At 35.8% G+C, this 19,340-nt stretch overlaps 1 long non-coding RNA gene and 1 pseudogene across 1 annotated transcript; both read right to left on the reverse strand.

The window, feature by feature from the left end:
* Positions 1-322: 322 nt before the first annotated feature.
* On the reverse strand, positions 323-7,010 carry LOC148867349 (uncharacterized). Its single transcript, XR_016108867.1, has 2 exons — positions 6,777-7,010; positions 323-605 (listed from the first exon to the last, which is right to left on the reverse strand). It is a non-coding gene; the product is annotated as an uncharacterized LOC148867349 (long non-coding RNA).
* Positions 7,011-16,886: 9,876 nt separating this feature from the next.
* Positions 16,887-18,459, reverse strand: LOC148867350 (putative receptor-like protein kinase At1g11050 pseudogene; annotated as a pseudogene).
* Positions 18,460-19,340: the final 881 nt, after the last annotated feature.

A 19,340-nucleotide genomic window follows, 5' to 3' on the forward strand; every position in this document is an offset into this window, starting at 1 on the left:
TACAAATATACATATAGCCATGGTTTTAACCATTGCTAATAAGAAATTTTATTGCAACGGATTTATTTTGTACCATTGCTACAAATTGATATAGCAATAATTTTAGTCATGGCTATAGAATATGGACTATTGATGAATAAGTAGAAATAACAATTGCTTTAAGTAAAACCATCGCTAAAAGTATTAACCATCCTTTTGTATTGCCATGGTTTTTTACAGTAATGGTTACGGTTATGGTCAAAAACCAATGCTATAGCAATGGTCGTCGCAAAATATAACCGTTTCTAAAACTGCTGTTGTACGGCACTTTTAGCAACAGTGATAAAACCGTGGCTAAAGATTTAATTCTCATTTGATTTTTGAATGAGTGCTATTACAAAAAAAAAAGTAAAATAATTTCACTTGTTCCTGTATGATAAAACTATACAAATTTACACAAAATTTTCATAGTTGTCTTTGTTCAATACACACTTTTAATAAATTTTTTTTCCATCAGAAAAAAAAAAAGACAAGAATTAACAAAATTATCCTCATTGCATCTGAACAGTTGATTATATGCACGTGCATCATACTCAAGACTTTCACTTTGGATCATAAACTTCGATCTGTCAATTTCAACAACAATGAATACATAGGGTAATGATACTAGAGGCAAATAAGTCATCTTCTTATTGCCAAAAAGAAGCAGAAAAATGCAATTTGGGAGTGGAAGTGTGAAGAAGCAAGAGAGAAGGCTGGCAATTATCCATAAAATGATTGTTCTTCCTCATGCAAAATTTACACTACATGACCATTGGAAAATTATCAAACTGATAAAGAAACGTAGACATTTATATCCAGTTTCAATGGCAGTACAACAGATTGGTTCATGATCTTTTCTGATTCAGAGAAGAAGTTTTTTTTTAAACATCAATATGAAAACCATGAAAGAGCATTTTAATATTAACACAGAAGTATCAGAATTATATAAAAAAGAATTTTGGGTTAGGTAAGGAGAAGGTGATTCTAAATCAGGCTGATAAATATCAAATCTGAACCCTTCTGCAAAGGATCCAAGAATTTTCATCTCTTTAACAGGTAAGGGGAAGGTTATTCTTTTCCATTCACTACTTTAACAGGTAAGCACACAGTATAGTGCAAGATCAATAGGGGTGTTATTGTTTGAGATTGTTTTGATTTTCTGAGGCAAGCATCTCCTGGTGTCCTTAGTTAGGTGCAACCTGAACAATTGGGAGGTGGAGGCATGTTTGCAGCTGCTGAGACTCCTAAGTGAGGTTAATTTGTCCTCGTGCACTTAATTTTCTAGTAGTTACATTTAAAGAGTAAGCTTAGGTCTGGCTTCTGCAAATATTTTGCAATAGGGTAATGTGAGCAAGTGATCTGAGACTCTAAGTCTTAACATCTTGTAGATAGGTTCACCTAACCAAGTGTGTTATCCTTGTCGATCAACTTCCAGGCCTTCTTTTGCATGTGTCAAGACCATCTACATCTGTGCAGGGCTGACTTGGGGTAGACTAAGTGGATAACTGGGGTGGGTGTGCCCTCGTTCGTCATTGTTATGATGCCAATAGGTGACACCAATTGACTAGTTAAGCTTAAATTTAGCTAATGTAACTACCATTGTCAACATCCTTCGAACTTTCTCCCAGCAGTTTTTAGCTTTATGTTTTTATTCTTTCATTGTCCACATCCTTGGTTGGTGGTGGTGACAAGTGACAAGTTGAGGGAGCATGGGTTTAGCATACCAACTTCATATTTGGAGAGGGAGAGTGATAAATGGTTTCAAAATGAAAGTAACTAGACTGGTGGATTCTGGAATGGGTGGGTCTATCTGGGCTTATCATTTCATGTCAGGAGCTTAATGAAGGAATAACCAAAGAGCTGAAATTCTATACTGATTTGGTTCTATGTTGTAATTTATCTGACCCATAATTCATGTATTGTTCTTTTACCATGCGAGGCAAAGACCAATGTCATTGCATACTGGGTTGAAGGAAATGCAGGTTAAAGTTAGATTACATGGTACCGGCTGGATCCCAGCAAACTGACAGGCACTTTGGTTAACAAAAACCATGCTGTTTTGTCTGTTTCCCATGTTATTGGCCACAATTTCCTATCTGAAAGACTCCATGTCTGTTTCCCAGCAAACTGACAGACTCCTCAGTTCAGATAGGCGGAGGCCTATCTGAAAGACACCACTTAGACAACAGTGCTACTTAACTGCTGCTACCAGAAAGATAGCTAAAACGGGTGCCACCTCTAGTTTCAATATGAAAACCATGAAATGTCCCATGCATGATATTTTGTCATCATGAGATTTTACCATTGTGCCAAGAAATGACCCCTATATGTAACAAGTAATAAGTTGTTAGTAGATTAAACACCATATACAACATACTACTATATTAAGAGACATGATTCCCCTTGCCCCTTGCAACCCAAATCATATATTCATATTTCAAAACTTCCTCCATTATTTAGCCTAACTATAAAGAAGTTTAAAACTACAATTTCATGGTGGCTCTGTAAAACCAAAACCATATGAAGCTTAAGATTTTAGGGGGGACAGATTACTGCAGAGTGCAGATGTGTCAACTTATTGAAGCGAATGATAGCAAACAGCTGCTATGCATGTGAATACCTGTAGTGAGCTTAAACCTTCTATGCAATAAGGAAAAATGCCAAAAAGAGTAACTAAGAAATGTAACAAATTAAAAAGAAATAACGAGGAGATAAATTGGAAATTCTTTAATAAAGCAAGTTTTACTAAATACAAACACAAACAAAATAACATATGTTATCAAATAATGCAAGGGGATTTTCCATCTAACAGGTAGATGGACACGTCTCATAGAATTCTGACATGGAGCTCCTGTAAACAAAGGACAAGCAGAAATATCTACTGTCTAGAACTTTAGTGGAACAACCGGAGATGTGCATCCATACAAAGCTTAACCTGCTTACAGGATTAGTACTGCAAATGGTATCCATTTATCTGAATTTAAATTTAAATATGATCCAACTAAGCTTGTGAAGAGTTTGAGAGGAAGAAGAGAGAAGAAAGCTCAAAAAAGGGGTTAACTGGAGAATATTAGATTATCTGTTCTGTTTGTACCTTTTTTCTGGTTTTCAGTTTGTCCTTTTGTCTTGGGCCTAGGTGTTGGTGCTGGAGGAGTTAACCTTCCCATGTATTTCTTTTTATTTTAATGAATTTTCTCTTTATTTTTCAAAAAAATAAAATTGGATCTAGGTATATCCTGTACAAGATCAAAGATAGCTAAAACAATGCAACTGCAGTCTTTGTTGCATCATCAGAATTCAGCAAATGCTATACTGTGAGCTAGGAGAGCTGGTTCTAATTCAGGTAGGTTAATAGTCTACTTGATTGAGATATCTGAAATCCTTTCCAGCATTCATGTTTGGATTCTAATACTAATGCTGTTACCAATAACTCAGCTAAGGCATGTGCAAGAAGAAACACTTTTGTTTAGTAACAGCTCTATACCCATCTAGGTTTTTCTGTTTTGCAGGATGGGCCTGCTATTTTATCAAGAAGGTTGAGTTTTCAGACTTCAAAACTGAACAATGTTATGTTTTCCTAGCTGACAGGTGACAGTTACGCAAGATCTGGTGTAACAAATCAAGGGTGTATTGGGGAAATGCCCGGTCCTGGGGCTCTGTTGTAATTTCCTATCATAATTTTTATGTTGTTAATTTTCTAAGCTTGTGCCTGAATTGTATTGGCCCTACTGTCTAGCCTGAACAGTTTTGGGTTTTCTCATGGAAATCAATAAAATACCTTGTTATTTATAAAAAATGAACAATTTTACGAGTTTTCAACCTGGGTAGAGCTCTCAATGGACTAGGCCTCAACTCTTTGTGGGCCACCTAATAGTCCATTATCCCCTGCCTATTACCAAACCAAAATTCCTATTTCTTCGTATCAAAAGTTCCCAATGCTATCATGAGTACCATGAGCAAAAGCATACCTGAATGCATAAGTATGCCAATGAGACAGGTTCAGAATGGTTCTGTTTAACCCAAATTGGGTTTAACCATACCTGTTCTATTCCATGTAGAGCTGGTAGGGTCACTGTTGGTACAAGATGGGGTGAGATGAAAGTTGAAAACCTTGATGTGTATCTATAAACAACATAGGATGAAGGTAGGCCTGAAAAAAGATTTAATTCAAATTGGTATACATAAAAATTATCCATGACTATTTGGATTCAAATTGAATCTTATCTGTTTGATTCAAATACTTTGATCAAAATGGAAAAGTGTATACCATTAACTAATTAAAATAAAATGATCAAAATAATTTATATTATTAATAAATAAACTAGAAATGACTTTTGGCATCTTATATCATGAACAAATAAACTAGTAAATATACAAAACATCATTATATCAGATTGGATCGGAATGTGCCTCATGCTTTTTTCTAATTATATATGGGTCAAATTTGGATGGCCTTAAAGTTGTGTTTAGTTTGACAGAAAATAAGAGGAAAAAAAGTTGAGGGAAAGTTCTCAAGTAAATGACAAGACTAGATAATCTTGGAAGATTTCTAGGTTCCTTTCAATTTCTTCAGTAAATGACCTCACTAGCAAATCTGCTCCTTACAGTCTTATACACATGCACAGGGCACGTGTCCCTTATGGAGGTTCCCAAATTTAAAAATAGTTGCTTCCTATTAGCTTTGCCAATTTCATTCTATCTATTATTGGTTTATCTTAGCTGCTTTTGTACCATATTTACTGATCAATTGAATGATATCCAAGCAGGATCAGAAAGATGGACTAATATAGAACTCAGTAACTCTTTCAAGATTGTATAATTTATGTAAAAAGGGAGTGCCTATTTATCACTGCTGAGGTTAGTAATGGTGTTGTGGTCAGGTGCCCTAAATTTAGAAGACATTTATTTGACTGGGAGTTGGAGTGTGTGGAGTTGCAGGTTAAGTGAAAAATTGCAGATTGGTCATTCCTTATGATTCTCAATGGAGTGAAAAATTATTAACAAGTTCAATTCATCAATCTCTAGAAGTTATTCTTGAGGAATAAAGTGTCATCAATGATCTTTTGTTTGGTGAGGGATAAAAGGCATTGTAGAATATTTTCTAACAGTGTGTTAGAAAATATTTTAGCAGTATGTCTATGAATTGCTAATTTAATCAGTATGTCTGTGGATTATGTTTCTTTGATTGCCAAACTTCAACTTCCTAAACCACCCCTTCTATAGAATCACATTTCCATGTGCCACAATAGAAGACATTCTAAAAATAGGTTTTCCAATCAAGTATGATGGATTTCTCATATGATCCAGATCATTGAAAAGTTAGATTATTTGAGACTCCAGAAGTCTAAAGCTCTTCAATCATGTAAAAAAGGATAATAAGCTACAAATATGAACATTAAAAGTCAGAACATATTACCTATTGAAAAAAATGACTTAATTAAGTTAATGTATTCACATACTGGAGGAAGTCTGCAAGTTAGATGAGAAAAGAAAGAAAGAAACATAATCCCAAGGAATAGTATGATGGAGGAGTTTGAAACCTTATTCAGGAATGTCAAATCCTTAAACATGGTAAATGAAGACTAGAGAATAAATCTATAGTCTATACCCCTTACATATTAGTGTTTATGGAAAAATGGCATTTAGTCATGGGTTCCTTGGCATCCAAGAGGTAAGTTCATAAAGAACCATTACCAAAAAACCAGCCATGATCAGCTATCATGATAGAATCTCAGTTGGATTGATTCCAATGTAGCTCAAGGTGCTTAAAATTCCATCATGAAGTCAACTCTGATTCAAAACTGGGATAAAAACAGATGATAAATGTTCAAAACCACCAAAAAAAAGGAGCAATGGCCTTCTAAATCATATACCACTCATCCACAATAGTTCAATACAATGCCATACTATGAATTCTCAGAAGCCATTTCAACAATGCAATACCCTTGTTTTCCCTCTGTGATATTTTTCAATTTTGTTTGTAATGTTGAGTATTGGAGTTGTGATTTGTGCAATAAAAAGTTTTTTTTATTTTTTCTTTTGGGTGACTTCTCGTCACCTTTCTTCTATCTTCTCTTTTCTTTTAATAAATTTTATTTCATTACTAAAAAATAATCAGTGAGCTACAACCCCAACAAATAATATGAGAAATTTTGGTTTATTAAGCAGGAAAGTTAGGATTACGAATCTTAATTTGAACAAAGAAAAGCACACCTCAAAAGTATAGGCCAGAAGATTTAGTATGATACGATTTTATAAAACAATCCACCTAAAATTACTGCCCAAACAACGATTCAGCGTTACTCATCCACAACAGTTCAATGCAATGTCATTCTATGAATTCTCATAAGTCGTTTCAACAATGCTATACCCTTTTTCTCTCTATGATATTTTATCAAAACTGGGAAGAAAAAGTTTTCTTTTTTTTTCCTTTCCCTTTCACGATATGCTTCACAGTACTTGAAATTATTCAAGTACAACCCCATGTATTCAACCAACAACTTTACAAATAAAGAGAATTATTTCCCATCTCTAGAGTCCGGTCTTGCTTCTCAAAACCAACAAAGAGTTGAAATAAAAATCTGGGTTTTGGTAAAAACAGTTAAAATGTAATCGAATCCCACGTCCTGAGGCAAATAATCATCTAATAAAAATAAACCGAGTGGATGACAGAAATGCTTCAAATGAGCTCCAAATTAAAAAAAAAAAATACACAGACAGGAAAATAAAAGGCGACAAAGAGGATGAAGGATTACTGTCCGGTAAGAAAAATCGTAGTGAAAGAAAGCCGCACCCCGCACGGATACAAAAAACCTTCAGAAGCTACCTTTTGTAGGGTTGCATTGCTGCTTTCCCGCAAATGGAGAGAGGCCTGGAACTTGGAAAAAGATGGACACAGTTGGAGAGAGAGAAGATGAGAGCTGAAGAGACGCGGGAACAACAATGCGCGCAAGCCAAAAGTTTTAGAGCCCGCCCAAATTAAATTGCCACGGTTTAATTTTCTTAATAAAGAATGAATGTATTGCAACGGTTAAATTAAAAACCGTCTGAATAAATTACATTTAATCCAATACAAAAGACGGGAATATTGCCACGGATGGTATATTCTATTGCTATATATATATATAGTGATTTTAACCACGGTTGTTTGTTCGTTATTGAAAAAACCGTGGCTAAAAACGGTTTTTCTTTGGCATGTGTAAATCATTCCATCACCCAAGATGCCCATTTAAATCAATTGGGTTGGGTTGGGTTGTGGATAAACATTGAGTTAATCGGATATTAATTCTTTAGCCTTTTTCTTTATTTGAATTAAATAATTTATAATTATTAATTCTTTAGTCTTTTTTTTAATTTTCTTCATTTGAATTAAATAATTTATAATTAATGCATTGATTTTCTATTAATTATTGACTAAATTTAGTTTTGTCTTGAATCAACATACTTCACCCAACAAAAATCCAAATCAATTTGACCCAAGTTTGAACTAGTTCAACGCAGTCTAACCCGACCCAGTATATACCGACCTAGGTCAACCCGAATTCAGAATAGACCCCAGGTGGGATGGGTTAGTACCGCTTGCTCCGTCCAGTCCAACCAGTTTTCACACATCCCAACCCGACACGGCACAATAGATCAGTGTCGACCCGAATCCAAAACGGTTCGTGCGGGATGGTTCGATGCCTGTGTGCTTTGCTCGATTTGGACCGTCCGAGCAACCAATATCCACACAAATCCGACCTAAATCAAGACTGACCCAATTTACTTACATTGACCCACTTCGGGCTAGTCGGTTCAGTCCCAAACCCGTGCACAAACCTGATATGGTCCGGTCTCCACCATCGACTAAACAAGTCCGGTCCGATCCGAGCGGACTAATCAAGATCTAAACGGTTCAACCACCCTTGATGTGATTAGCTCAAAGATAATCCAACTAGATAGTTCAAAGTCGGTCTTACCAATTTGAACCTAAGTGGTTAGGTCAAACCCAAAATCCAAATATAGTAAAATGGCTTTGCCGCTTATGTAAAAATAACATGCATGTAATGTGATTTGAACATTTATCACTTGTGTAAATAATAGTTACAATTACCACCAACCTATGACCAACGTATTTATTAAAAAAGAATTAGTTTATTTTTTAAATCCATAAATATAAATTAATGAGTTTGGACAGATTAAATTGGATTAAAGCGGATTTGGGTTGAATCCAACCCATTTAATTATATATAACTGAATCATTAATGGATTGGGTTGAAGCTCAACCCAAACCCAATCCACCCAATTGCCACCACTAGCTACCGGTAGCTTTAATTTCAGAATTATAAAGTGAGGTGCAGTATACTTCTCTCAAAGAAAGGAAAAGAAAACTCACATTTTAAAGAAATGGTCATAACAACGCTACGTCTCATGTTCTGAAAATTTTAAACTTTTATAATATGGGGTAACATGATGTTTGACTTTCGAGTTTCCACGTACATGTGAAAAATGTCCATCCCCCCATCCTTTTGTTTTTTGATAGAGAAAAAAATGTCCATTCCCCTTTTTTGAATACTCCCAATTTTTTTTTTTTTGTTAAGGGTGTGGGGCCAATTGGGATCTTGGCAATAAAATACGTTCTAATACCCTACCAACAATTTGATCTGACAAAACATATTAGGGCTATAAATAAGTTGGATCAGATCTGATCCAATCCGAATCTGATATTGATCTGTTAAGAGACGAATTCAGATATCCCTCTTGATCATAACAAATCAGATCGGATCAGAATAGTCCATCCATTAACTTAACGGATCGAATTCAGATATTGGCCAATCCAATCTACTGTGACCTAATTTGATCTGTTAATTATGAAATATTATATATTATATATGTATATTTTATATATTATTTATATAATTATATATTATATAACATATTTTAATATATTAATATATTATAATAATAATATAATATATTATTTTATAAATATAGTTCTAATCGAATTGGATTTGAACTGGATATCCGATAATATATTCAGAACATACTTTTGAAAAACCGACTGATCCTTATCGGATTCGGATCGGTCATATTTTCTTAATGGGTCGGATCGGGTAATGCCCTTATCAAATCCAATCCGATATGTTTACAGCCCTACCACATATCTTACTATAAAACTGAGGCCCACCATAAAAATGTGGCTCACCATAAAAAGGTGAGCCGGACTCAGGGTCAGCTTGGTGGAATTTGAAGATATTCCATGTATCCCCGATTCTTGCCTAATTTTTCATGAGTTATACTCTTTTGATATATATTACCAACGTTTTTGAACCGTTGTTGATCCGGATGGTCGGGTCGTTCGACCCAGAAACCGTTCAGGCAATTGGTTCCGTTTATCTCAAATCTGAAATTTGGTAAAAAACCATTGATCTGGGCAGTCGAATCATCAACCCATCAACCCGTTCAATAGTTTTGACCTTTTTTTTTTCTGTCAGAACGAGACGTCTATTCAAACCAGACGGTCAGACATCAACCCAAAAACCGGTGGCCATAACGGTTCTGTTTCCGCGTCATTTTTTAAAAAGTTGTATATTACTTTACAATTGTCAAACTGATTAACATCATATTCAATTTCCTCGATCAATGCTTGTTTCACCCGTCTTTTGTTCTTGTTTTTGTTAGATAATTGAGAAAACAAAATAGCAAAATCTGCAAAAACTCAAGCCCATCGTAGACCAAAATCTAGAACCCATTTTAAAGCATTTAGCATGGTCCATTCCTCCACTGGCCCTTTAACCATCATATATTTCCCAATTTCTGCAACAAAATTTTTGTTAGGATATAATGCTAACAAAAGAGCCATTTACAAAAATAGTGTAAGTGTCATCTTTACTCTCTAACAGGAAGAACATTGTGGTTAAATAAATGCCAATTGAGATGTGGAGGAAGGTCATACAAATTCAAAATAAGGGTGTCAATTGGATTGGATTTGGCCAATCCAATCTAGTCCAATGTGAGTCCATTACAAATGGACCAGAGTTAATCTAATCCAAGAAATATTTTGGACCAGTCCAATTCAATGTCTGAACCATCCAATGTGTTCAAATTTGTCTTAATTTAGATTAATTCTAACTTAAACCTGATCCATTGACACCTATATTCTTATCTTATATCAATGGACCAGATATTGGCTCAATTCAACCTAATCCAGCATAAATTCATTATGGATGGAATATGTTCAATCCAATCCAATAAATACTTTGGACCATAAAGTTTAGATTGATTCATCTTATGTAAGGTGATTATGGGTTCTATTTTCTTTCCTTTTTTTTTTCTTTTGCCATGAAAGAACTTGTCATTTCTCTTCTCACTTCCCATATTAATCAAATAAGAACAATCCATTGATCAAAAAGCCATTGTTGCATCTCTCTTTCTATTTGAAGGTTTTGAATCCACTTGATTGCTATTTGTTGCATAGGTTTGTATATCGAAAATTTTGAATGAATCCAATGTTGGCTTGAATCTATATAGCTCATGCATAAGGGCATTCTACCATTAAGTGATAGTTTCTTCATGCTCCACATAGAGGATGCAAGTTTTTTTTTTTTTTATGGTTTTTCACTTAGACTGTGTTTGGTTGCAGTGCATTCTTATTTGCACTAATACAAATATATGACAGTGCAAATGAAAAGAATGCAAATTCTGGTTGAATTTTTGTTTCGGATTTTACTTCATTCTGTTTCAGGTCTTATTTTACTTCATTTGTAATGCAATCAAATAAAATAAGATAAATTTTAAAACAAAAAATAAATTAATCAGAATCTGGACCCAAATGATTTGCACTCCCTTAATTTTGCATCAATGCAAACAAAAGAAAACCACCATTTACTAGCTTCCATGCAAAGAGGTTGAAGCGCTGAGGTATTTTTGCTTTCCAAATCCACTTGTGAAGAGAATTTCATGTTGAGCTTCCTACTTGTTACCATTGAATGGCTTCTAAAGCAGTCTATCTTGTGTTTCATTTCTGTTGATTATCACCTTAAGATTGCTTCTTTCTATTCATGATCAAATAATTCATTTAATTTCTCTAGATTCCACTCAACATTGGGCATGAGAAGGTCTTCCACTTTCAACTTTTGATATCTCTCCTTCAGGCCTGGTTTAAACCACTAGCATCCAAGGACCTTAAAAAGTCATTTTTCACCTCTTTCACTTTTATTAACCATTTCCACCATGTAGAGTGTGATTGATGAGCTTTAGCTGTAAAGAAAATTTTATTTTTCAAATATTTAGTTTTTATCACTTCAGCCCAGGCCATATGCTATTCTTGGCATCCATGAGTCTCCATAGTTGCTTCAACATAAGTGCCTTGTTCATGAGTTTATATTTCTAATTCTCAAACCTCCCTCAACTTTCAGCTTGGTCATGTTTCTCCATAGAATTGTTGGTATTGTGGACTTTTCTCATTCTTATTTGTCCACTAAAACTCCCATTTCTTTTATGTATGTGTGTATGTATGTATATATATATATATATATATATATATATATATATATATATATGAAATAGTGTTAATTATATACATATATTCAAAATATATAATTATATTCTGCACATGACATATATATTTTATATTTTAGTTTTTGAAGCAAAAGAAGATGTTTTTGGCAAAAAATAGTGAGTCAAAGCACCTTTAGCCAAAAGTGCAATAATAAAAAAAGACCACCCCAATTTGACTATTAGGCTGCATTTGGAAACGATGCAAATGGAGTGTAAATACCGGCTCAGGGTAAATTTGCACTATGGTTCACTTTTGTCTGTGTTTGGCAACATTAAATTTATGCATTGACAAATGACAGGCCAATGCATATTTACATTGATAATAAGATGTAAAAGTACATCAATAAAAAAGAAGTAAATTTGCATTCAAGTGGGTTTTTGATAAGGTTGGACCGTTGGAATGTGAAGAAGGTGAGATCACATCTCCGCCCCACAATGGGCCTCCCACAATGCCCCACAGCACTTCCCCACCATGTATTGGGAACATCTCCCGATGATGACATCATCGGGAGATTGAATCCAAAGCTTACCATGTAACAGCAAGAAATGCTCACCACTATACTACAATGATATGTCAGGCATAGCATGGGTTTTGAATCATCCTAAAAACTAAAGTGATCCACCAAGTATTTATTTGATTTAATGTTTTTATCTCCTTCAATTCAACCAAGCTTTGTAATGTTGCTTTGCCATTTCATTTTGCTCATTGCGCCACTAAATTAGTTGATCTATGTTTTACTAAAATCATCTATATTTTTTTTTCCATACTAACTTCAGATGTGTAAGCATGAATTATCAATGATTTCTTTTGCTCAAAACTGATCTAAGTAAAATTTCCTAAATTCCAACTATTCCGTTATTTTTAACTCATTGTCTGTTATTATAATACTACTCTTACTCAACTTCTACCATTTATCACCTTTCCTCGGCATCATAGGTTAATGTTATTATCCAATAACTTAGTTGTGTTTGGACAAATTTTTGTTTTGTAAAAAATATTAAAAATTGCAATTTGAAATAAAAAATGGTTTTTTTTTCACAAAAATAGCGAGACAAGGCGCCTACATCACCTTGGGACACATAGATCTCGAAAAGTTATTCAAAAAGAAAAAAAAATCACCCCAATTGGACATTGGAGCACAAGTTATGGCCTCCTAAAGTTTTCATGTATTCAATGTGCAACCCACAACCTAGTCACTAGGTCAAACGGGTAAACGGTCAAACCAGTTGGATTGAATGGTTCTTGACCAAGCCAATGATTTTTTATTGTCTGATAGATCTTGACTGAACCGGACCCAAAATCCTAACCTGGTGACGGTTCAAATGATTCGACTGACCAAATCAACAGAAGGTTGAAAACATTGGTTCTGCCTTAAAACGAATTAGAATCTGCCTCTCACAAAGCACCTCACACTGACCTCACAGACACATCCCACCATATATTGGAAACATCTCCCATAAATAATAACACACAAGGAAGATGTTTCTGATACATGGTTAGATGTGTTTGTGACGTCGGTGTGAGGAGCAGACCCCATCTCCCTTGAAACTAGCCAAGGAACAGATCTATTTCAATGCCAAATCATTATTTTTCCAACAATCATTGAATTGGTCAATAACCCACTAACATGGTTAATTGAACTTTTGACTTGTTCAATTCAAACAATGACTTGCAAGCCAATTTGTATTTTAATTATTATTATTATTTTTTTTTTAAATATCACAGGATAATCTGTTCATACCATATAATCAAACCACTAACCCAAAAACTGGTGGCCAAAACAGTTTCAATTTCAAGTTTGTTTGTAAAAATTTCTCTCTTTTAACAAATTTATAATATCCTATCCATGAATTAGGCCAATTTTTCAGCAAAATTCCACCAACATGTTTGTTGCTTTCTAAGATCAATATCAGCAGCAACGACCTTACATTAGTGATTCCTACTCCTTTGGTACAGTACAAATAGTCGATAGATTTCAATCGTAATCCTTGGAAAACCATAACAATCTCTATTTGGTACACCTTTGGTGTGTTAAAAATAGTTGGTGGATTTTAATATCTTAAGAATTTCTTGGAGAAATCCTCAAAGAAACCATACTAATTGTAACTAACCTTATTGTTTGTGGATTTCAATTATAACCCTAGGCCCCATTGGTTTGGGGGAAGTTGGTCAATTGGAAAGTTATCAATTTTCCCATGTTTTTTTACTAGTGAAATATAGGTCTCACATAAACAAAACTTTTCCTTTAAGACTGCATTTGTTTCCGGTGTAAATGCATTTTTACACCGATGGAGTTGAGACAGTTCGATGAGAGTGTAAAATGCGGACCGGCCATTGTGCCCATTTACACTTGTCCTATTTGATTACATCAACGTAAATGGAGGTTACCCTGTTTTCTGGTTTGTTAAAGCAGGAGATTTATCAAAGAGAGAGAGAGAGAGAGAAGGGCGGAAGGGAGTAAAGGGACAACCTTATCCGTTTACACTTTTTATAAAAGCAGAGCAAATTAGCAAAACCAAGAACATAGAGAAAATGGAGAAATTCTTATAGGCTTAGAAGAGAGAATAGACAAAAAGATAGAGCCACCATATTAGCTCTTGAAAATTTTTCACTATGGAAGCTAGGAAGAGTACCTCGCCGTACCCAGTTATCAATTTATTGGTGGGGATAAAGATAAAATGATTAGTTCTGATACCATGTTCGAATTCGATGAAGCCGACCTATGGAATTTGAATCACGCTGCCTTGCTTGAGTTGAAGAAACTGGTGACCAAAGTGCGTGCAGCGAAGAAATCGGGGAAAAGGGTTGAGAATGCTGATCGGGGTGGTGGAGCAACTGCAACTTCGACGTCGTTGCCTGTTAACATAGTTGACTGGTCGAAGATCCTCAGGGAGGATTACAGGGAAACTCGGAGAAGAGAGAACGGCGACAACTTTGACAACGAGGACGAGGATTCTGAAGACAGCAAATGGAAAAGAACGAGCAAGAGGTTAACGAGAGAGAGAGAGAGAGAGAGAGAGAGAGAGAGATGTATTTATTACATTGATTATTGATGTAATTAAACTACAAAATGTAATTTTACACCAATTTTTGGTGTAAAATTGCATGTTTACCAAATGCCTGCAAAATCGAACCGAGGTGTAAAGTTTACCCCAGTTCGATTTTACACCTCTACCAAACGCAGCCTAATAGTTTTTTGACAATTTACCTGGAAAAGTTTTCCAAGTTACTTACCCATGGAAGAAGAAATTGGCCAAATTGTGTAGGGCTAAAATGTCCCTATTAGAATAAAAAAAAATTAGAATCTTTTAAGAAATTCGTTAACTTTCCCATTTGACAAAAGAACATGGATGGATGTAACACTTACCTGGGCAAATGAATATATCAAGATAAATAATTTACCACCAAACGAACAAGGCCTAGATGAATTTTCAAGGCCATCTTCAAAGTACATTATCATCATTTGTGATAATGTTGCATTTGATTGGAAATTGACCAGGTTTCATAAGTTGGATTTCAAACTTAAATACATGGTCATCTATTGTGGGTCCATGCCAGATAGTGTAGATATGGCAATGGGTGAAGCAATTGTGTAGGAATCATGACTTATTTATCTTCTATAATTCAAACTTCGGAAGAATATAACAAACACTCAAGTGGCTGGTCTTTCTATGTAACAACAATACAAATCTGCATTGTCTTAAAAACTGAACCGAACCAGATGATTGAACAATTTGAACCGGGAAACATTCATATTTTCCGGTTTGGTTCGTTGATCCAAGCAGTCAAACCATTCGACCTGGGCAGCGGGTCACAATTTACTGAACTGTTGTCTAACTTTTCAATGAAGTGTTAACAGAGAGGAGATTTAGAGATGGGGGAGGGAGATCAGTTCTGAGATCACACACACAGATCTATGAGATTTGATGTCAGATCTGCTGTTTCCGGCTCGCCGCTGCTGCCAGTTACTGTCGCCACTGTCGTTAATGCAGGTGAACCACCACAACCACAACTTCTTCTTCCTCTTCTTGTTACTTCATTTCTTTCTTTCTTTTTTCTTTTTTTTCTTTCTTCCCTTTCCTTTTTCTTTTCTTTCACTTCCCAGCCGACAGCTAACTCCTCTCTATTTGTATTTCTTTCTAATTTATGCCTTAATATGCTAATTGAATGGTCTAGATGCAATAAACAACCAAAATTTACTTGACCTCTTTGATCAATGTTTCCAACTTGCCATTGACCTAACCGGTTGAACCATTCGAATTGCCGCCTGGCCAAGATTCTGGGTCTGGCTCAATCAAGACCTATCATACGGTCAAAATCATTGACTTGGTCAAGAACCGTTCAACCCAGCTGGCTTGACTATTGACTCATTCGACCCGGTGACCGGGTCGTGGGTTGCATGCTCAATGCATGCAAACTTTCGAAGGCCATAACTTTGCATTATAATGCCCAATTGGAGTATTTTTGGGGGGTAATTTTTTGAGATATATTCATTCCAATGAGCCATAGGCACCTTGCCCCACTATTTTCGTGATAAAAAACCCTTTTTAGCCTTAAATTGCAATTTTTAATATTTTTTATAAATAAAAAAATAAAAACTGAATTAAAAATAAATTAAATATAAAATAATACATATAACATATCTAAAACATATTTATACATAATATATAGGGTAAACCCTACTGTTTAGCATAATGACACACGGTACCCCTACTATTTAGTTGTCTTATAATACCCTTAAGTTTTCTAACAATTGACTAGCTCTACCCTGCCATTAATATCCGTTCATGTTCAGTCAAAATTCATACACATAACACCACGTGATGTATACATTTTTTTCAAAACCCAATTTTGCCTTTTGTCCCTCTCCTGGCAATAGCTGCAGGAAACCACTCTGCAACCATTCCACTCCCTATTTCTCTGCCGCCGTCGCCACCACTGTCGTCGTTTGTATCCGAACATTTCCACCGGTAATTTCTTTTTCAAATTTTCAAAATAAAATGGAGAAAAGGGAAAGAGATGCTGGTTCATTAAAACCATAACCTTTCAAACCCAGAAGCTCCACTCTGTGGTGAAGATAATGCAGAGAAGCAAAAGAAGAGCAAGAACAGAGGAGCCATGGAAATGGAGGTGAAATGTTCTTCTCCGCCATTGTTGAGCTCAGCTAGAAGTTCATCTGAGCTGAACTTCCCTTGAGTCCAAAAGGGTCTGAACTCCACTAAATTCAATGGTTTTGAGCGACCGCTAGCAGCACTGCCAACACCTGCCGTAGAGATCTTTTGGATGTTTTTGGATTTTCCAGTGACAAAAAAAAATTATAAAAATATCAAATCGAAGCTAGTGGACGGTGGAGTTGCAGTAAGAACCCTGTCTCCCATGACAGGGTTGTTGCTGTTGGTTTCCACCGATTGTCTCTTCGATACCTAATCCAACGCAGACCTGCAGAGAGTAAAGCAGAAGCCCGTTGGCCACATCCAAGATTATGCTCTTTCTCTGAGGCCAACTGAGAGATTTCCGGTTACTATTGCTATGATCATTGAATGGGTAGAAGAGATGATAATCAAGGTTCCCATTGGGCATGAATTCATACACAATATACCTTTGTTTTCCTCTCTCTTCATCAGTCTCATCAGCCACACAACAGCCTTTGAGGGGGACCAGATTCTGGTGCTTCAAATTGCTAATGATCTCAACTTCATTGCAGAACTCTGCATCCCCTTGAAAATCTGATTCTATGATCTTCTTCACAGCAATAGGAGTTCCATCTGATAAGGTCCCCTTGTAAACAACACCGAACCCACCACTTCCAATCAAATTCTTCTGTGAGAAATTATCTATAGCCTTCTCAAGCTCCCCGATCTTGAACCAGATTGACACAGTGTTGGGTCGCAGCTGGCGCTTGGAGCTGGTCTCCTCCAAATCGGCCGCATTCCTCCTCCACCGCATGAACCAGAGATACAAACCTAGAAAGCAAGACATAAGGAAAGCAGCAGTTCCAGCACCAGTCAAGGCGAAAACAAGAGCCGAGTGCTTCTTGTTATCTATAGATATGGCCAGTGGCAGCCCAAGTACCAAGTATACAGGCAGCTCGCGTGCTCTCGGGTCCATACTCATTCACAAAGGCAGCAACAAGAGCCGAGTGCTTCTTGCTATCTATAGATATGGCCAGTGGCAGCCCAAGTATACAGGCAGCTCGCGTGCTCTCGGGTCCATACTCATTCACAAAGGCAGCAGCATAGAGAACTGTGAAATAGAAGCAATCAACGGAATGGGTTTTATTGCCATCGATGTAAACTAGTATGGCCTGAACCTTGAACCCAGCAGCGACGCAGGCATCGCAGGTGGTGCCGATGCTGAGATCAGATTGGCACGTCGTGTCGAGTGCAGTGGAGGCCCAAGCTTGTCGAGCCAGTCTTGTTTAGTATTAATACCGGCACAGAGTTGGTGGCTTGCAGCGAACTGGCTCGGGCTGAAGCAAATTGAGGCGAGATAAGGGAGAGACAGAGAATCCAGCTTGGACTGGAAGTCAGATATGCAGGCAGAGGAAGTGGGGATGTCGGGGAGCTGGACGAGGGAGGTCACCTTGAGGCGTATAGCCAGAGCGATGCCGAAGAGGCTAAGCAGAGTCTGGCAGCAGTTGGTATTGTTCCTTGGGAAGCTCGAGCACGATGAGGAGTCCCATGGTACTCTTTCCACATAGTCCATGGGGCATGTAGAGGTGTTGCTGGCAGCTGAGACTGCACTGTAATTAACTGCAGAGCACAGAAGCACCATTGTTAGAAGCAACAGTTCAAACCCCATCTCTCTCTCTCTCTGTAATTTCTATGAACACCTGACTTCTGTGAACACCATCGCCGCTGCTGGTACCAGCACCGGTCTCGGTGGAAATGAAACAGACCTGCTCCATTGAAGAGGAAGAAGAGGGCAAATTTGACATTAGCTAATATATATATTAGTAAATTTGTATGTGCTTTTGCATGTGACAATTTTAGATGATGTAGATAGTAATATACATCCAAATTATTTTAAAATTTGTATATATTTCTATGTGTATAAAATAATTCTATATTAGAGATGCCCCAAATGTGTTCTACAAACATTATGTATTTTTTGTGTTCTTATCTTTCTTTATTTTTTATTATTTAGTTATGACATCATGGCTTGACCCATTTGACTTGGATGGTTGACCTTACCCTCTACCTAGACAAAAAGAAATTTTCATTATTTGGTTCAATTTTGAAAAAATAATGAGACTTTATTAATAAAAATATTGGATATAAATCTAATAACAGAATTTATTGGTGAGAAAATATCTTAAATGTATCATTTAATGAAAGAGAATAGGCATTAGCACCTTAAAATCTCAAGATATATGACTTAATGAGAGGGATTTGAATGAGGCGAAATTAATAGTTCAAAGTACATTTTTACCCTCACAATTAAAAAGTGACTAAATTCAAATTACATTTTTACATTTATTATATTTCCATGTGCATAAAAATAATTCTCTGTTTTTGTGTAATATGATGAATGTAGGGATGCACCCAATTTTTTTTAGCAAAATTTATGTATTTTTTCATTTTTTGAGTTTTTATCATGTTTTTATTTTTTATTATTTAATTATGATATCAAATATTGACACATTTGACCTAAAAGTTGAGTTGTTGACCCAGACTAAATAGGAAATCAATTTCATTTTTTGTTGGTTTTAAAATTTGTATTTCATTTTAATAAAAAACAATTATTGTTTATGATATTTATTTTTCTTTGATATGATTAA

Source organism: Nelumbo lutea, chromosome 3, assembly GCF_056320005.1.
Source record: "Nelumbo lutea isolate HS-2025 chromosome 3, American lotus-T2T, whole genome shotgun sequence".
Lineage (NCBI taxonomy): Eukaryota > Viridiplantae > Streptophyta > Magnoliopsida > Proteales > Nelumbonaceae > Nelumbo > Nelumbo lutea.